Below are 22,025 nucleotides of genomic sequence, written 5' to 3' on the forward strand. Positions count from 1 at the left end.
GTTCTTAGCATTCTCATGGGAAGGGGGAAGCAGGAGAGGGGAGAGAACTGCTCAGACTCTGGCCCAGGGATTTAATGATTTTTCTGAGAAAGGAAGTCAGACATCCAAACAACATATTTACAAAAAAGGAGATAAGAAATCCTGTGTTTCTTTTGCTAGAGGACTCTCTGTGAGTGCTTATGGCTGTATTTGCATAGACCATTCTGATAAAGCTTACTTAGGGTACATTTATCATGCTGTGTAAAAAGTGGAGTAAAACATTACCGGTGATGTTGCTAATAGCAGCCAATCAGATGCTTTGCTTTGGATTTCTAACTGTGGAAATCTAATTGCTGATTGGTTGCCCTGGGCAACTTCACTCTACGTTTTACACTGCGTGATCAATATACCCCTTAGTGTTTACCTTTCCTTCTCCTATAAGCCAACACCCATCTCCCATTAATCCATGATTACTTTCTATACACCAATTTTTACGACACACGCTTCCTCTAAAAGTGATTAGGCACCGAAGGGAAAAAAATGGCAATTAAGTAAATTTTTGCAAAAGAAAAAAAATCCTAGTATGGTCATGTAAATGCTGGTCAGGATGGTCAGGTAGAATTGCCTGTGACAGGCAGGAATGAGCACCCAGTAATTAAATGCAATATGTACCCATTAAGTGCAAGGCCCGAGTTCCCTGATGCCAAACAGTGGGATCTATCAGTCGCTGAGAGCAGATGAAAAGCATTTATCATGCGGTTTGTTTTGCTGTTCTAAATACATCATTCATGAATCATCACTAGTCCTGCAGCCGCTAGAATAAGCCAAGATGCATCACTCAATGTATAGACAAGGCTGGGATTTTGCATTGAAGTAATCATGTCTAATCAATGCAAATGTGTTTACCCTTCATCACATGCAATTATATCCCTTAAAATGTACCAAATATGCCTGCTTGAGAGGCAGTGCCTGACTAGCTATACGTCTGCTTAAAATATAAGTTGTCTGATTTAAGAAAAGTTTATTTCCCAGGCTTTGGAACAAATGACTGAAATCTTTATTAAAAGCAACTGAACCAAAAAAAAAAAAAAAAACATTTAAAGAATCCTAATTCTGTTCACATCAGCAGCAGTATCCATAGTAACATGTCAGTGACCAAGGCAAGTACATCACGTCCAGAACATTGCCAGCGTGTCATAAGGAAAAATAAATATCTAATAGATAGTAGATGGGATTGAAAGAAAAACCTGTGAAGGCACCAAGAAGATTTCATGATTAACAGCAACAAATGATCTTTACTGCAGAGAATGGAGTTTTCTGGTGGAACGTGGATTGAGGCCATGCAAATGCTTATGTGATTAAACAATCCCTCTTTCCCCTGGTTCTGGCAGCACTGACAGATATCAGTATAAAATCACATTATAAATGCATAGCCTATTTCAGCTCAAGCCAATATTAATTTTTTTCCTAAATGCAATAGCCTCATTAGGAATGCCAGAAACATACACCGTATAGGTGGGCTCAGTTGATCACAGCATCGGTGCAGGGCTGGTTTTAGTGAGGGTATTATTGCAGCAACACAGGAGTCCATTAGGGGGAGAAGATAAAAGTGCAAAGCATACTCTCAGTATATACATCAGGGATGCCCCTATCAAAGCCACAAGTTTGTACCTCATAGGGGCATAGGCAAAACCCAGGCAAACACAAGGACTAAAATGTTATAAGATCTGGCAGGCTGACTGTTGGAACTTGGTCTAATAAAATGAGCTAGTATTTGACTTGAGCACCCCAGCATCACAGGGGTTGCCCATACCAAAGGCACAAGGTTAGGGATCAAACCTAGGGATGAAACCTGGTCCTTGTGATTTGCACCTCACATAAACCAAAATGGGGTGCGACCTGGCAGCACCAAATTGGTTAGGCCTTCCACAGGCTGACTCAAGCCATGGTTCAATAAAGGGGGCTGGTTTTTTACTTGAGCACCCCAGCATTATAGGGGTTGTCCATACCAGAGGCAAAAGATTTGCACCTCATAGGGACCAAAATGGGATGATACCTGGTCCTTGTAATTTACATCTTACAAAGACCAAAATGGTAGGAGAGCAAGCAGATTCATATTGGTTAGGCCTTACACAGACTGACTTGCCCAATAAAGGGGGCTGAGGTGACTGGTATTTGAATTAAATGTGCACTAGGTGCCCACACCAAAGGCACAAAGATTTGCATCTCATAGGGGCATTGGCAAGAACAGGCATATACGAGAGCCAAAATGGGATGAGACCTGGCAGCACCATCTTGTTGGGCCATGATTCAATAAAGGGGGCTGAGGCTGACCAAAGCTTGGTTGTGCATAGTTGAGATAGTTTGTTTGTGTATTACACTGTGAAAAGTTTAGAATATAGAAAGAAATGAGGAGCTGATGAAGAACAGATGAACTGAGCCACTAAACCTTTAGGATAAAACACAAGAAATAACATTTACAACATGTTACATAGGGTAAGAAAAATTATTGTTTTGCTTTAAAGCCTCTATTTACCAGTCAGATCTGATGCATTTGCATAATGTTACAGTTAGGGATCTGGAAAGCACAGAAGGGCGGTCCTAAGGGCTGGCAATTGCAAATGAGACACGGAGAGGCATCACAGAGCATTGCCCTTGCAGTCAAAAGTCACATCTGTATCTTTCTCACAATGAACAATTAAAAGAGAAAATTCAAACTCTAACCATTAAGACGTGATGCCTTAGGAGCTTAGTGTCATTCAGAAAAATAGATAGCGTGCCCTGCAAACTTCACCCTTACATAGTTTCCCAACATTTGCAGCTGCCCCCCTAGTGGGGCCCAAAGCACTGGCCCTTAAGAGCATCTAGGGTGGCATTAGGCATCAGCCCATACACTCTGTCCTAGATTTTATTGGAAAACACTGTGTCGATTAATTGGCTGATGTGACCTAATGTATGTTAAGGGGGGAAGGGGGGCCTTAGTACTTACAATGGCAATTTTCTGTTTAGGATCACCCAATTGCACATATTACTAGAGAAAAGTATATTTTAATAAAAATGGTTTATTGAGATGAAGCAGGGTTTTTACATATGAGCTGTTTTATGTAATTTATTTCTATAGAGACCAACACTGTTCATGGGAATAGATTTCCAATAAGAAACAAAAGGGTTGATTCACTAAAGTTTGATAAAACGAGCGCTATTTATACTATGCGTTAAAAATTTTATTGCTTCTTATTTTTGCGACTTAACGCACGATTCACTAAAAGGATACTCACGATGAGCGGTTTAGTCACGATAATATCGTATTGGCGATCCGAAAATCACAAAATTTTCGTATTTAACGATCATAAACGGCTGGATCCTGGATTTCGACTTTGATCCTTCGGTGCATGATTTTGGAAGCCTCCCATAGGACTCAATGGCGCTCTGCAGCTCCAACCCGGCCCAAGGAAAGTCTCCCATAGGGCTCAATGGCACTCTGCAGCTCCAACCTGGCCCAAGGAAAGTCTCCCATAGGGCTCAATGGCACTCTGCAGCTCCAACCCGGCCCAAGGAAAGTCTCCCATAGGGCTCAATGGCACTCTGCAGCTCCAACCTGGCCCAAGGAAAGTCTCCCATAGGGCTCAATGGCACTCTGCAGCTCCAACCTGGCCCAAGGAAAGTCTCCCATAGGGCTCAATGGCACTCTGCAGCTCCAACCCGGCCCAAGGAAAGTCTCCCATAGGACTCAATGGCGCTCTGCAGCTCCAACCTGGCCCAAGGAAAGTCTCCCATAGGGCTCAGTGGCACTCTGCAGCTCCAACCCGGCCCAAGGAAAGTCTCCCATAGGGCTCAATGGCACTCTGCAGCTCCACCCGGCCCAAGGAAAGTCTCCCATAGGGCTCAATGGTACTCTGCAGCTCCAACCCGGCCCAAGGAAAGTCTCCCATAGGGCTCAATGGCACTCTGCAGCTCCAACCTGGCCCAAGGAAAGACTCCCATAGGGCTCAATGGCACTCTGCAGCTCCAACCTGGCCCAAGGAAAGTCTCCCATAGGGCTCAATGGCACTCTGCAGCTCCAACCTGGCCCAAGGAAAGCCTCCCATAGGGCTCAATGGCACTCTGCAGCTCCAACCTGGCCCAAGGAAAGCCTCCCATAGGGCTCAATGGCACTCTGCAGCTCCAACCTGGCCCAAGGAAAGTCTCCCATAGGGCTCAATGGCACTCTGCAGCTCCAACCTGGCCCAAGGAAAGCCTCCCATAGGGCTCAATGGTACTCTGCAGCTCCAACCCGGCCCAAGGAAAGTCTCCCATAGGGCTCAATGGCACTCTGCAGCTCCAACGTGGCCCAAGGAAAGACTCCCATAGGGCTCAATGGCACTCTGCAGCTCCAACCTGGCCCAAGGAAAGTCTCCCATAGGGCTCAATGGCACTCTGCAGCTCCAACCTGGCCCAAGGAAAGCCTCCCATAGGGCTCAATGGCACTCTGCAGCTCCAACCTGGCCCAAGGAAAGTCTCCCATAGGGCTCAATGGCACTCTGCAGCTCCAACCTGGCCCAAGGAAAGTCTCCCATAGGGCTCAATGGCACTCTGCAGCTCCAACCCGGCCCAAGGAAAGTCTCCCATAGGGCTCAATGGCACTCTGCAGCTCCAACCTGGCCCAAGGAAAGTGTCCCATAGGGCTCAATGGCACTCTGCAGCTCCAACCTGGCCCAAGGAAAGCCTCCCATAGGGCTCAATGGCACTCTGCAGCTCCAACCTGGCCAATGGAAAGTCACGATACCGAAGCTTGAATGAATCCGAAACTTTCGTACTCGGCGCAACAATACGATTTTTTCCCACAAATTTTGTCGCAAAGTACGAAATTGTCGCGAAAAGTACGAAATATCGTAGAAAATATGCTAGGAGCATTCATATATAAATAATTGTCCCCCATACTTGAAAAAATCCCACTGCCAAGTCCATGTTGTGTTGCCAAAAGCTCACAAACCACAATTTTCTATAATTACCGCCTGCCCCAAGTAGGTGTTAATTTTCGCACAGAGTAATACGATATTTAGCGTGTCTATGTGTTTGTGAATCATGCGTTAGTATTATTTCTGCGCGAGAATTAATACAATTAATTACAGTGAAATAGAAAGGGAAAGCAGCGAATAGTGTGATAACATTTATTAAAAATAAATATAAATACAACCAGCTACTCACAATTTAAAGTAATAAACCAGGCAAAAATAGAATGTAGCTCGACGCGTTTCGCGTGCTGAATGGCACGCTTCCTCAGGAGCAAAAAGTTGTGCACAGTCCCCCAACAGATATATATATAGGGTAAATACAATTGAAACTCAGCCCCCAAACGCCCGGCCAACAGGAAGTGATTGTATGCACCGCATGTGTACAGATAACCAGAAGTGAGAAGGAGGGTGTGTTCAGTAATGGCATAACATCACAAGAAGGGTAGTGCATAGAAAGGCGTGTTCAATAGTAGCATAGCAGCAAATGTGTAACTTACGGTTATACGTACACATGCGGTGCATACAATCACTTCTTGTAGGCTGGGCGTTTGGGGGCTGGGTTTCAATTGTATTTACCCTATATATATCTGTTGGGGGACTGTGTACAATTTTTTGCTCCTGAGGAAGCTTGCTGTTCAGCACGCGAAACGCGTCGCGTTACACTCTATTTTTGCCTGCTTTATTACTTCAAATTGTGAGTAGCTGGTTGTATTTATATTTATTTTTAATAAATGTTATTACACTATTCGCTGCTTTCCCTTTCTATTTCACTGCATTGAGGATCCTGGCGTTCCATTCAAGCAAAAGTCATTCCATTTATATTTGGCCCTTATTCGCTGCCATCTGGTAAGCTGATAGAGTGACAGTATAAGTGGGAGTGGATTCACTGTTCACACTTTGCACTGCGGTTAATTCATATATGTATTGCACCAGATGTTTTTTATTTTTATTTCTTTCATGCGCTTCCATCACTACTTTTGTCTACACTTCTGAGACCCAATCAAAGGGGTTGGCTAAAGAGGGAGCTGCATATCGATTTGAATTTTTCAAAACAGCACGGAAGAGTTTGGCTTTTCCAAGATTTTCCACAGAGAGCGCTGAGTTTTGGTATTATATATACCATTTGTTTTGGGATACCAAAAGGACTAATGTTTAAGGAATCGACTGCATTGTGGGAAAAAAAACATTGTGATTGCACTCAAAATTACACTTTGTTGAGTATTTATTAACAGCGGAGACACATGACCAGTGATGTTGACCATAGCAACTAATCAACAGTTTGATTTGAAAAGCCCCCTACAAGCTAAAAAATCTAAGCAAAGATCTGATTGGTTGCTATGGGCAACGTCACAGGTGATGTTTGTTTCCAATGTTAATAAATACGCCCCTTTGTTCACTGTACTTGTAGTCATAAATAAGCCCTACATGTCTTAAGTACTGAAATATGGAACCTTCAATTAACCCCCAATTAAGCCACCTACTTAAGAAAGTGAGAAAAAACAGGGTTGTTGAAAACAGTATTTAGTACTGGTCCAATTGCCATCTTGGAGTCAAAAAGGAATTTTCCCCCTCTGAGGCAAATTGGAGAGGCTTCAGAAGGGTTTTTTGCCTTCCTCTGGATCAGCAAGCAGTTAGGCAGGTTATATATAGGTTAAAAATTAATAGACAGGTCTTTTTCAGCCTAACATTATATTATATTGTTATATACTTATTTGCTCAAGAAGGTTACTATGGGATTTGGGCATTGGTTTGTAAAGTGTTAAAATTATGAAAATGTAAAATATACCCTGAATTTTTAGTGCCTTAAAGAAGAAGGAAAAGTAAAAACAAAGTTAGCTTTATCAGAAAGGTCTATGTAAAAACGTCCATAAGCACTCACAGAAACGCTACACTGAGTCCTCTATCAAAAGAAACACAGGATTTCTTGTCTCCTTTTTCGTAAACATGTTTTTGGGTATCTGACATCATCTCTCAGTCTGCGCAGCTCTCTCCTCTCTCCCTTCTCCTGCCCCCGCTCCCATAAGAATTCACTAGAATTTACTCCCCCCCCCCTCCCATCAGAATGTGTGATCTGAGCTCCCAACAGCTAGAGCTACAGCAGGAAGCTACGGAGACCAAGCTAAAATGGCAGCTGCTATTTTAAACAAACGGAGGGAGCTTCTAGGGCTCCCTGCATTCTCTCGCATTTTTATGTGTATTTCAGCTACATGTGCCTGCACTCGAGCGTATTCCATTCATTCGGGTGCAGTCACAGGTAGGAGGGTAGGGTGGTATTTTTGTCAAGCGCTTTTCCACTTGCCAAAAATATCCTCCCTACGCCTCGTCTGGCATTAGGCTTAGTCAGTATGATAATGCTTTCTGCAGATTAAATATAGCATTCTAGGTGGCACTAATGTGGTGAATCTATTGGCAGTAAAATGCCAAAATAACTTTCCTTAAAGAGATACTGATGCCAGAAATTAAACCTTTTTTAAATCTAATGTAAAATTATCTTTGCATGCACTTTATAAAGGTTTCTTATAAGTTTTGCTTGATGTTCTTACATTGTCTCTCTGATCCCCCATGTTCCTCTATGAGGGGGCTGCCAGAGGCCGTTAGCATTAGAAGCTATAACTGACAGACTGAGAAGGGACAGTCAGGTTGGCAATCAGTCAGGTTTAGGAACTCGAAGTAACAATTACTTACAAAAGCAGCCCTATCAGAGAAAAACAATCAACATGACCTATAGGGACAGTAACTGTTAAAGTACATTCATATTTTGAAGACACATTTTTAGTTGTCAGTATCACTTTTTATCATTTCTAAACTAAGGCCTCTAATTACATTATACAATATACATTACATTTTGTTGGACCTATTAAACTTGTTTTTTTTATATTTATTCTATAAAACATTCTAGTTATACACAGGATGTAAAATAGTATAGCAGATTAATTATTCCAGCTCTAAGCAAGGGCAAAAAAACTCTAAGCAGATGAAAGTCATCGATTTCTTCAGAAATCTTCAGCAGCCTATGCGCCTACAAGAACAATATTACTTTATTTCTGTGCTCACAGCAATGTTTGCCGTGCATTTTTATGACTGATTTTCTCTTGTTAGCTTTAAGGTGGATGCAGAGATCTTTCTGGGAGGAAAACATATCATTTCAACACTGTATTTGACCAAGAGTGAATTTAGATGCAGGTGAAAAATGGGGTTGAGCGTTATTGTTGGCTTTATCTTATAATGGACAATAGACCAATAGTATCAGGATCATAAGCACTAACTACATAGGACAATATCCATAGAATATTAAAATAATATTATATAATCTGAAATAATCCATGATTTGTTTAAATGAGTCTGTTATGGGGAACCAAATTCCATGTCCTACAAGAGACATCTCTAGTATGAGCTGAGCTGGGACAACCCTAGTTATATCTACTCCACGTTCCATAGGGATGCTGACGCAGAACTTATTAATCACAAGTTTTTAGAAGTCCCTTCATGTTGCATGAAGTATATTTATATTCTGTGAGCAAATCCTTCCAAGCGGACGGCTGAATTTATATTGTAAGAACTGCCTGAAGGCATCTGAAAATCCCTGCTGACTGCCAATATAAAGATTCCAAATACAGAGTAATGGACATAAACATGTTGTGTGGCTTTATCCATTATGCAGTACAGGAAGAAAGAAACCCAATTCGTAGTCTAGAGTAATACAGATACAGTATGGAGCATTATATGCATTCTCAAGAACATTATACGAATTCTCAAGAACATTTATGCTATATCTCTTCTCATTTTAATGGAAGAAAAAAGACAATATATGTTCTGGCACCTTCTCTTGGCTTTATTTCATCTAACTAATTGAAATAGAAACCTGTTTTCTACTTGTGATTTGAAAATATTTGCAATAAAACTGATGTGAATAAAATATTATAAAGAGCCTCTACTGCAGTGGGCAGCATCTCCTGGTTTCAATATGTAACATCATATTACAGATATGTGATCTGGATAAGGGGTCTTTCTGAAATTTGGATTTCCATACTTCCATACCATGAAAAATAACTGAGTATGATTTAAACAAAAAAGGATTGCCTTGCCTTCATTAAGTATTGATTACATCTTAATCATATTCAAGTGCAATGTACTCTTTTATTGTTACAGAGAAAAAATACATTATTGTTTAAAATGTAAATATTTGATTAATATGGAGTCTAGATGGCCTTCCCATATTCTGAGTTTTCTTGACGCATCCCATACCTGTATATTTTTAAAAAGTAAAGACTTTGTGTCAAAGTGCGGTATGTATAGTGAGGTGAATTCACCTCTCCATATTTCACAGTGTGCCACCTGATGTATAGTCAAAATCACCCAGAATAATTCTTAGTAAAAAGTACCCAGACACTGTCTAAAAAGACATCTCCTCAGCTGAAACCCTCACTGCTGAGTTCCAAGCTGTCTGGGGAAGCAGTGTCAGCACAAGAATAATTTGTAGGGAGCATGTGGTTTTTATGGGTGACAGACCTAACAACACCCTGTACAATAACAAGCGGCACCTGGAGTGGTGTAAAGGTCACACTAAACTCTGGAACAGAGGAAACAAGCCCTCTGGAGTGATAAATAGCATTTCACCATCTGGTATTCTGATAAAAAACCTGGATTTGGCAGTTGCCAGAAGAACACTACATGCCTCAGTGCATCATGGCAGTGATAAAGTTTTCCAATTTTGCAAATGCTTTTCTGTTTTAGCCCACAAACAGAATTGGAATGGCGAATGCAAACCAGGCTTGATTACCAACATCATTTGCCAGTTTCCCCAATGCTTTTGTGACTGAATGGAATCAAATCCCACCATCTTTCTTAAATAACCATGAGCTATTTTTTTTTTTGCCAGGCATGGATTTGCAGCAAAATTTTGCATTTTGGCATATTTCACAAAACTGACACAAACATTTGCAGCAACAAAAATTCAGTGAGTTAGGAAAAGGTTTGCTCTGATGGTTATAGTAACTTTAATTCTAAGAAACTAGTAGCGGTATTTACAGATGAGCCTTAATATTTAAGGAAGGATCACAGTCTTATGTGGACTTAGAGTCCACAGCATCATGTGGGGCCTTATTATTAGCATTAAACTTAAGGGATTCAGTTTGGGATTTGGCACAATCCCAGTACATTTCTTGTGCACGTCTTGGTTGTCATTTACAGTGGCTAGTTTTGTGCAATTTGCACAATGTGTTTTGCTCTGTATTGGTGAGGAGCAGGGAAGGGCGGTAAGGATAAGGTCCCCTCACTTTAGATGGGAATGTTGAACTTATTCAGATGGGAATGTTAGGGAGCATCAGGAGGCACAGCCTAGACAGCCTACAGTGCCCTCTGGTCAATGCACCAAGTGGCAGATTTTTGATCAAGCAGAGCATTCTGTATTTAGTCAAACTAAAATATGATGGATTTAGTACATCCCAAGTGAAAACATTGTTTGGAGAAAATTTAGTTACAGGCAAAGTATTTCAGAATTAGCCATGACCAACAGCAAAGTGTGTTTAATTTTAATGAACCACTTATGTTTTTAGTGTCCCTTTTGTTTGCCAATAGCAGTTAAACAGTTAAGAGATTAATTTATAAATATACATATGTTTGAGGGTTGTCCTGCCATTTATATGGTTATTATTGTGCTGTTAACTTGTTTCTCCACAATCCTCTTTATCTTTGCCCAAAAGCTTCCTTTCAGTCTGATAATCAGGGTCAAACTTGGTGTCCCAGCCGTGCTCTGTCCCCCCACACGCCCCCCCTAACCCCCCGCAGGTGCCCCCTCCCAACGTCCTCCCCTGAGCGTGCATAAGTGAAACACGTCAGGGGAGGACACCGGCGGCCTGGGGAGCAGCTGGTTTTTCCCAGTGTCCCGGTGGCCCAGTCTGACCCTGCTGATAATGTTCCAATGGAAACCAGGAGCCAGAGTGGCAATACAGTCAAATGCTATGGCCTGATATCACCAGGCATGGCCAGTGAAATAATTGCCCTGCTGTAAGTGTCTAGTAACTCTGAAACCATCTCTTTCTGTTTGATACCATGAATAAGATATTTCAAGTATAAAAGAATAAAATTCTTACGGGCTGATTTATCAAAAAAACTTTCCAGAAAGAATCAGGAAAGTAAAAGCTGGCGTGGTGGTATAGACGTCAATGGGAATATTCCCTAACAACTTTGCTAATTTATTTTTCCAGTTTATTAAAGGAGAAGGAAAGGTAAAAACTAAGTAAGCTTTATCAGAAAGGTCTATGTAAATACAGCCATAAGCATTCACAGAAACGCTGCACTGACTTCTCTGTCAAAAGATTTCTTGTGTCTGTAATTCCTGTGCCACAGACACCAGCTCTCTGCTGTCTCCTCTCTCCCACCCCCCCCTCAAGAATGCTAAGAACTCACTCCCCCCCTTAGGAATGTGGATCTGAGCCAATCAGCAGGAAGCTGACTCATAGTCTTACTAACTGAGCATGTTCACTTGGTCCTGCTGTCTGTGCAGGAGCAAGGCATTATGGGAACTTTCTTTACACAGCATTTTTTCTTCCTGTTTGGCTTCTGATCATCTGAAGAGGAGAAATATGGGGAGACTTAAGGGCACTATTGAGACAACTGAAGGTATGCCTGCAGCTTGAGATTAACTCTTTATTAGCCTTTCCTTCTCCTTTAACTTATTAACAGTTTATTAACATTCGAGTTTTTCGGCCTCATTAAAAATAAATGGAACAATGTGATTCTCACTTCTGGGAGGCCTGACGAAGGACCAAATAAATGGGCATATAAACTGCCAAATCAGTCTGAAGGATACAAATTGGCATCTTAAATCTGCCGTGTATGGCCACCTTAAAGGGGATGTTCACCTTTGAGTTAGTAGTGTAGAGAGTGGGACAATTTGCAGTTGGTCTTCATTTTTTATTATTTGTGTTTTTTTATTATTGTTTTTTTGTTTAGCAACTCTCCAGTTTGGAATTTTAGCCGTTACCTGTTTACTAGGGTCCAAATTACCTTAGCAATGAAGGACTTGCTAAGGTAGAGTTGCAATGAGAAATTGGAATATGAATAGGAGAGGGTCTGAATAGAAAAACCAGTAATAAAAATGAACAATAAAATTGTAGCCTCACAGAGCAATAGTTTTTGGCCGCTAGGGTCAGTGACCCCCATTGGGAAGTAGGAAAGTGTCCAGAAGAAGGAGGCAAATAATTCAAAAACTATACAAAATAAATAATGAAGACCAGTTAAAAAGTTGTTTAGAATTGGCCATTCTACAAAATGATAAAACTTAAAAGCCCTTATAATATATATATAATATATATATAGGCCCTTATAATATTATCTTATACAGGTATGGGATCACAAACCCGTTATCCAGAAAGTTCTGAATTACGGAAAGGCCATGTTCCATAGACTGCATTATAAGAAAATAATTATTTTTCTCTGTAATAATAAAACAGTACCTTGTACTTGATCCCAACTAAGATATAATTAATCCCTATTGGAGGTAAAACAAGCCTATTGGGTTTATTCAATATTTCAATTATTCTTAGCAGACTTACGTTATAGAGATCCAAATTGTGGAAAGATCCCTTTTCTGGAAAACCCCAGGTCCTGAGCATTCTGGATAACAGGTCCCATACCTGTACTGTACAAGATCAACTACTGCAGTCTCTCAGCATCGATTTGGGTAAATTTCTTTGTAAAATGAGTTTACTTGATTCTGTTTCTAACTACAATAATTGTGTTGCACTTTACATTTTAATGTCACAGTATGAGAGGACTGTTCTGTTCTTTAATCTTCTCCTTAAACATCCACTGGCAACTAAACCATGTCCTGTGTGAGTGGTGAAGTTGTTGGACGTTAATATTTCTAAAAGTGCAGCACTGGTTTTGTGTTAGGAAAGATTCCATGTAAATAAAAGGTTTCTCAGTGCAGCTACATCCTACAAAGTGTTTTTGCTGGAGCCCTGGGCATGCTGGGAGAAGCAGTGTCCAACAGCTGGGATTAAATATCACTGATGCCGACTGCCTGAAACATAATGGGGATCAAGCTGTTCACTTGGCGACCTTTCCTAAGTGCTTTCCTTTTGTCATTCTCACAGATATTGAGGTTTTGTTTGACATAAAAGGGTATATATTACATATATCATTATTATTTTTTTTTGTCTTCGTGTCCACAGTTGTTCCTTAGGTTTGGTCAGCAGTAACTGACTCATTCAAAAGTTTATTGATTATCTTAAATATAGTGGGGCTTTTATATACCTCATTCTCAATGTTGCTTCACATAACTGTTGTGCCAGTATTTTTGCAAATTTGGAGGGTGCCGATCCCTCACCAAATACTGAGCACCAGGTGAAATATTAGTGGAAGGGCCAGGGTGTGCTTGTGAGAGTTATAGTTCACATAACTGCAACATTTTATTGCTATGGTTTTACCACTGCCCTGGTATTTAGATTGGATTTTGTTCCAACCCCAGGCCTTAGAAGGACCACCCTACCTTCTTTATTTTCATTTTTTAATTCATCTGTTGGAAACATTAAGAGGTGAATTTATAGATATTTTAGCTGCTCAGCTTGTAGACTGAACATTGCTTTAGTAGCCATGGTCTCAGGTTGGGCGACCTTATGCTAAAGGTCCCCATACACTGGCAGATCCATTCGCTTGGCGATGTTGCCAAGCGAGCGGATCTTCTCCCGATATCCCCGACCTACGTGTGGGCAATATCGGGAGAATCCAGGGTAATTATATTAATTATAAAGACGGGCATAGGTAAAGTCGGTCCGGGGACCGCATCAATGAGTCGATGTGGTCCCCGATCCGACTAGATTTTCTAACCTGCCTGATCGAGATCTGTCCGATTTCAGGCCAGATATCGGTCGGGCAGGCCCGTCGGTAGTGCCCATACACGGGCATCCAAGGGACTGATATTGGCAGCTACTATCGGCCTGTGTATGGGGACCTTTACTTAGAACTTAAAGCCATTGTATCTTTTGACTGGGAATGTGATAACACAAAGGTAATTGGTAACTATGCCATCATGTGTCTACCTGTTCCGAGCATGATCAGGGCTGTATTAATATACAGAGGCAAGGAACAATGCTTAGGGCGGCAGCTTTGGAGGACTGCGCTTGGGTGCCTATATAATAGATTCATTTTTTTAGAAGAAAAATAAAACTCTCCCCAGCTGTGGAGCTGGGGGGTTAGGGGCATCAGGTGTGTTATAGCTTGTCTGCAGCAGAAGTGACATCACGCATAACAGGACGTGACATCATGGATAGCCAGAAGTGTTGTCACAAGCATGCATGCATCACTTCCACACACTGGGAGCCACCCTAGGCACTGGACCTACATACAGCACTGACCATGATTCTTAAGAACTTAAGGGAATGGCCTTTTAAGCCATACTCTTACCAACAAGCAAGTGAAGGTCAGTGTAGAAGGTATTGTGCAAAAATTGTCTTATCTGGTCCATTTTTTGCACTTTGCACATTGACCAAATGGTCATAAATGACCCCTATGCATTTTTTTGTACTTTGCACGCTGCATGCTGCTACTGCAGAGCACAGAGACCTATGGCTTCTCTCTTGAATACATTGTAGAACATTTTCTGTGTTCAATAGAACTCTATTTAAAAGTGTGGGGGGGGAGCACATAGGTCCCGTAAGTTGCACATCATGCAGATACACAAGTCAGGGAACAGGAGGGGATGCAAGTTGCAACAGGGCCCTGTCCTTACTACCTGCCAGGCCCAGACTGGCAATCTGTGGATTCTGGCAAATGCCAGAGGGGCTGCTGTAAGATGCCATAGACAGTCACTATTTAGAGGGCTGGTGGAGGCTGTTTGGGCCTCTGTGTACTTCAAATGCCAGGGACTCTTTTTAATCCCAGTTCCAGGCTTGATCCCTGACTTATGGCACCTAAAAGATATTGCCACTTTACATATCAGTATCATAAAATAATAAAAATCACAGTATGATACTGATATGTGAACACACACAGTGGAATCGTTTCTACCAGTTTACACATTAAAGTATTTCCCTTCTTAGTAACTAAATAATAAATGGGATCCCCGTGATCTTCTATTTCCTTTCAGTAACTCAAAAAAGTAAATTATACAATAAATTGTATTACAGTTATGGTGCTGTGGGTATGGGCCAATTTCTTTACACTGAATTTTCATATTTTCTTCTTCCTGCATTGCTTTTCAGTAATGCCAATAATGATTTATTGTTCTGCATATCTGTATTTACAACAAGCCATTGTGTGAAAGTAAATATTTTTGTTAGCAAACCCAATCACCCCGCTGTTCAAGGCTATTGCGCCAGGTTAATTGGTTTGCGAAGACATACGAGTCCCATGTCACTACATGCTGACTGAAATATAGCTGTCTTTGTAATTACTGTTACAGTATGTGGCAGGGATCTCGTGGCTAATATTTACAGGCCTTACATAACCTCTCTGCAGGGATCTCAAACATGTTGATCAATTGGAATAACAATTACAAGCAAGAAGAAGCAGAAATAAATACGTTCGCCTAATGAATACGAGGCATGGCTGTAAGTACAGAGAAGGAGATTACAAGTCACAGCAAACAGCAGACATCATTACAGTACAATTCTCTCGGTGCCTATAGCCCGGTGCTGTGTGACAGAACAAAATGTTTTTCTGCAGGAAAGAACAACCTGAGTGTGAAATGGCACTCGCAGGGAATAGGATTATTAGTAAGCGCTCTACAGGAGACATTGCCTAGCTTTCTGCCCACTTGTTACTGCTGTGGAGCTAGCAGACCTGTCTGTAGGGAGTGCAGGTAGGGGCAGCCGCCATGTCCCTGGGGGCAAAGCAGCAGAGGCAAAGTACAGAGAAAGATATCTGGTTCCTACTCTGCCCCTCTGGCATCTTATTAGTCTGTGTGTGAGAGTGTATCTGATCTGGGAATTGCCAGATATCTGTTCAGAAGCTTTAAAAATTCTCTTGGCTGTGGCCTGCATCAGAATATCTTGAGTCACTTTAGTCTCCTGCGCAGTAAATTAAAGTAGCAAATATTACTTAACTGCAAATGTTCCAGGACAACTGCAGTATACTGTATCTCTATGGAGGGACCGAAGATTACATGGTTACATGGTGCTCAGTGTTTAGGTTAAGTATCCTGGGCTGGTACATTTTTTTACCATAAAGGAATGTTGTGAGACCACAAAATTCTTGAAGATTTTTTATATGGATTTAGGAAAAATAAATGTTTGCCACTATTTTAATTAATGAAGTGTGCACCGCTCTATGCTAGAAGCCTGGGTTTGACTCAACTTAAGTAATTTGTATGTCTTGGAGACTTTGTAGGTTTTCTTGGGGTTGTCTAGTTTCCTCCAAAACCATACAGGTAGGTAACGCTGACCTTAGTGAGTATGTGTGTATGTATTAGGACCAGGGATGCATGTGAATGATGAACAATTGATGTGTGTAATGTTGGCACTACATATATATTTCTATCAGAGAACTCCTTATTGTAAAGTAAACCAATATTAGAAGTCATTGTGGAGCTCCATGACCGGTGGTGTAACTACTCTAAACTGCTCCCCCTGCAAAAAATCTTCAGAGGGGCCCAGCTCAGAGCAGCAAACGCTACTAGGGCCCATTCCCCCCACCCTTGCATATATATCCCTGCTCTCCTACCTGAAAGCTGGTGAGGACCCCGCTGTCCAGTCCCACCGTGACCCATGACCACATAAATGTATGAGGCTTATACAAAATATTATACAGGCTATGGAACTGTAGGTTTATTGAAAGGTTTATAGAAAATAGAATAAACAATGAAAGAACTAGAAAAATCAAACATATTAACATATACAGTATATTAACATATTTCATATTTTTCTGCTATTCAGATGCCAATTTATTAAAATAACATTTTATTTTCTGTGCTGAAATGATTCTTTACTATGGGAAAAACCATTGTCAGATTTGTTAATGCCAACATATGATTTGCCATGAGATGATCGTTTCAGGTGGGTGTTAGTGCTCAGCACCCATTTAAAATGAAGGAGTTTGTCTTCAAAACAGTGGAAGCCATTCGGACAAAGTGACACAGCTATCTGCTTTGATAAATGGCTGTATATGTTACACCTGAAGAAGGGATAGGTGTTCATTCAGTGATCGTGAATTATGATTCTCTGTTGTATGGCAGACTTAGATTTCAACAGCAGGCAAACCACCCACTGGTTAATGATCTTTTTCTTCTAGTACTATCAGCAGTCAGTATGGGATTCATAGCGTGCATTCATTTTTGCAGTAGGTCGAAGTTGTAAGGCAGATGGAGCTTAGTAATTAAACATTCCGTTCTGTAGCAAAAATAACTATTTATGATTGGATTGGAAAAGCAGATATATTGCATGCATGCCTTTGTTTGGTTACACTGTGGCAATGTTCATCAGGTCTCAGTCCTGTAATGCTAAGTGCCTAACATAATGGTTTAGAAGTAAGGCTGAAATTGACCAACTGCCTAAGCCATTATTTACGGCCACACTAATAGGATCAAGAAATGGAGGGTACTAGACAAATATAGAGCTTACAGGGGTAATATTAAAGTAAAATATACGTTTATATACATAAAACAGACGTATATAAACGAAAAAAACATACATCCACCACATTCAGCTTTTCCAAAACCCTAATAAAAACTGGTGACCTGGTTCCTCTGAACCGAGGCCCCTCGATAGGCTGCCTGACTGATATCTGGCACACAGAAACCACATAAAAATATTAATACAGTCCTCATCGACTGGGTCGCCGTAGGCCCACAGTATAATCTGATCGTTGGCTAAATTGGATCTGTCTGATTGGGTGGAATCAGGCAATGAATATTCTTTTGGTGGGAATGCCAGACTAGTGGATCTTTAAGAGTATGGCCAGATTTAAACTACCAATACACTGAGGCCATGATGGAGGTCCACTGATACAGGGAAATATAACTATGGAGCAATGTTGAGTTTTTAATTATTAAGCATGGGAAAAATATCACTAATATATTACTCTAGATCAAATATTTAAAGGTATTTTAGCCTTCATTTCCTTAGCAAGTCAATCCCTACACAGAATTCCAGGTTATCTCAAAAGTAGCAAGCACTGATAATGAGTTTTATATAGAAGTTAAGATAGTGAATTAATGTAGATTATCTGAGCGACAGATGACAAAGGCTAAAAGGGAAATTGCAACAGTAGTTGTCAAGAGAATTAGAGGTTGACATGGCAACATTTCACTACTGTCAGTTGTTCAAATGTATAAATCAGTTGCTGAGATTTATTTAATTCATTATCTAATATTTACATAGCACTGACACATTTACACAGAGAGGACGCAGAGAGATTATATATCATTCACTGCCCCAATGGAATTTACAATCAAAGGTCCCTAGCACTTATGGACAATTTTATAAGGAGCCAATTAACCTGTCTGTATGTATCTGGAGGAAACCCACAGGGAGAACATACTAACTCCTTGCAGATAGCACCTTGGCTGGAATCAAACCCCACAAATAGTCCTCTGTTCTGTGCATTGAATCACCATGAGCTACATCAGTGCTGTCCAACTGGCGGCCCGCCCTCTGTGTGGCCCCCCACCTGTCTGGCTGCTTTGATGGCTTACCTTTGAGTAAGCATTAAATGGTATCAGTACTGAGATTAACTGGCCCCCTGCATGGTTCTCACCTCAGATTCAGGCTGTAATCGGGCTGTATTGTTTAAATATGTAATCCCCTGTGTTTTTCACACCTTTTAATACCTGCATTGTTCAACCCCTGCAGTGTTCACACCTTAGGCTCAGACTGTAATCACTCCCATTGTTCACTTCTTCACACCTCAGACATAGGTACTGTAGGCAGAGTATGGCACATACAGCCAGCATAGGGCAGGTAGAGTATGGCACATACAGCCAGCATAGGGCAGGTAGAGTATGGCACACACAGGCAGCATAGGTCAGGGAGGGTATGGCACACACAGGAAGGGTAGGGCAGGCAGAGTATGGCACACACAGTCAGGGTAGGGCAGGCAGAGTTTGGCACACACAGTCAGGGTAGGGCAGGCAGAGTATGGCACACACAGGCAGGGTAGGGCAGGCAGAGTGTGGCACACAGAGGCAGCATAGAGAAGGCAGAGTATGGCACACACAGGCAGGGTAGGACAGGCAGAGTATGGCACACACAGACAGCATAGGACAGGCAGAGTGCTGCCTGTGTGTGCCATACTCTGCTTGCCCTATGCTGCTTGTGGGAGGTGAACCTGGCAGGGGTTTGTTGTGGGAGTTTGTTAGCAGTTGGAAATAGCCATTAAATGGACCCTAAGGTGTGTAATTATGTACTGGGGGTTGCTGTGCTATCCACAGGGGAGAAGGAGGCATATGGAATTTAAAGGTATATCTTAATATGACATAATTCTTTCACATATGAATGATGGTTGATATCCCCACAGTAAGGACCAAGCATTTATGATTTTGCTGTGCTACCACCACTGTGATAAAATAGGTGTGGTTTGAAGTGGGTGTGGTTTCAAAAAGGGGAGTGGTCAAAACTGGCTTCCATTAGCGGCCCTCCACCATGTATGCTAGAGAAATTCCGGCCCTCGGCACCGTAGAAGTTGGACAGCACTGAGCTACATGATAAATAATCCATTGGTCAACACCTCAGAATCAAGCACCGCTGTAAATAATTAGTGGTGCTTGCGAAGCAAAGCGTCACTACTGTTATCTCACAGGCTTATTTTTAGGGGTGCTTGCGAAGCAAAGCATCACTATTGTTATCTCATAGCCTTATTATTAGTGGTGCTTGCGAAGCAAAGCGTCACTACTGTTATCTCACAGGCTTATTTTTCTTCTTCTTCTTCTTCTTCTTCTTCTTCTTTTTCTTCTTCTTCCGTACAAAAGTTCGGCACGCTACTTGTCCCGCACCATTTGTCGTAGACCCATGAGTGAGGTGTCAAATCGTGCGGCCTATTCGGGAATGGGGTGCTATGACTTTTCTAAGGGGTGGGCGGTTAATTGCCCCCGCAGGATTGTAGCGCATAAGGGATTTTTTTAGAAACGTGAAATTTACCACATTTGAAGAGGTTTGCAACCTGTGTCAGAAGATACCCCGCACAAGGGTATAAGTTTTACCCCCGGGGCAAGAGAGGTCCCCAAATTTGCCCCATTGACTTATAATGGGGATTTTTGCAAATAACTAGTTTGTCATAGACCCATGAATGAGGTGTCAAACCGTGCGACTCTTTCGGGAATGGGGTGCTATGACTTTTCTGAGGGGTGGGCGGTTAATTGCCCCAGCAGGGGGCAATTAACCACCGTTTGTCGTAGACCCATGAATGAGCTGTCAAACCGTGCGGCTTATTCGGGAATGGGGTGCAATGACTTTTCTAGGGGGTGGGCGGTTAATTGCCCCAACAGGAAACATTGTAATATTGGGGCACTGAAGGAAACATTGTAATATTGGGCACGAGTTTTGCCACGGCAAGCACCACTCACATTTTCTTCAGGAAATGTACCTCTCTAGTTATTATTATTGCTCCAATAAAATCCTGTTGCAAAGAATATAGGGATTCTGCCCATTTTGACAGCTTTAAAAGTTATAAAGCAGGGAAAAGTGGGGGCTAAAAAAATATATGGCTACACACTAATGCTGGATGCTGGCACAGGTACACGGGGGAGCAAGGGAAGGTACTGGTTAATTAAGTGGCTGCAAGGAGGGGGCTAAATATTTTATGTGGCTGCCCTGGATAGTGGCACAGGTTAAGAGGGCAATAAGAGAGGGGGACTAAATATTTTATGTGGCTGCACTGGATGCTGGCTGGCAGAGATACACAGGGGCAAGGGGGGGCATTTTTTTTTTTTTTTTTATATATCAAGGCAATGCATCATCTTCTGACTCTTTTCATCTTTTAAATGGGGGACCCGGCAGCTAATTGTCATTGTTTCTTGTTATTACTTATACTTCTATTTAGGACCTTCTTTAATCATATTCCTATCTCTATATCAAACCACTGCCTTGTTGCTGGGTTAAATTGCACCCTAGCAACCAGATAGCTAATGAAATTCCAAACTAGTGAGCTCTTGAACATCAAGCTAAACATCCAAAGAGCACAAATAGTAACAAATATAGACCAATTTCAAATTGTCTTAAAATAGCATTCTCTACATTATACAGGTATGGGATCTGTTATCCAGAAAATTCAGAATTAAGGAAAGGTCATCTCTAATAGACTCAATTTAATCAAATAATTCTAAATTGATTTCCTTTTAATCTGTAATTATAAAATACAATAATAAGATTCTAACTAAGATGTAATTAATCCTTACTGGACAATAATAGAGTTTAATTAATGTTTGAATTATTTTTTAGCAGCCCTAGGGTATGTCTGTCTGTCTGTCCGTCTATCTATGGTTCCTGATAGAACTGACCATAGTGAATGTGAATGTGTCAGCACTATATAAATAAAGGTTAATAATAGAATGGATATTTAAACACTTATAAAATTGAATTAAAAAAAAAATGCACAATTTTTCTAGACAAGGGCCTATAAGATTTCTCTGTAATAGAAAGTCACAGTCTCAAAAAAATCTAAATTTTGAGAGGTTTGAGACATTTTTGTGTCAAAAACCTGACCCGAAAAAGCCGGTTAGCAAATGGCCCCCCATAGTTTCTCGGTTGTCTCAGCAACTAAAACTCCAGTCCCCCTTCCCTGTTCCACCAACCTTTCCCTGTCTCTCTAATAAGCAAACAGAGCTGCTCAATGTCACACAACAATGGAACATTTATTGTATACATAAAATAAAAAAAGAGAAAATATGTAATATTCTTGTCAGGCTTTTATTTGATTTAGCATCAGATGCACTTGGCAAGTGTTTTCTGAATTCCATATTTCTTTCCTTTGTTGCAGAAGAGGCTAGCCATCGGGGACCAGATGTTATTGTGGGGCCCAAGGATGACAAATGGGCCCCTGTGCCCCTACCCCCCCCCCCCCCCGATGGCTGCCCTGTAGTAGAATTTAGTTTTAAACAACTGGACTTATCTGAATCTA

Source organism: Xenopus tropicalis, chromosome 1 (genome assembly GCF_000004195.4).
Source record: "Xenopus tropicalis strain Nigerian chromosome 1, UCB_Xtro_10.0, whole genome shotgun sequence".
Lineage (NCBI taxonomy): Eukaryota > Metazoa > Chordata > Amphibia > Anura > Pipidae > Xenopus > Xenopus tropicalis.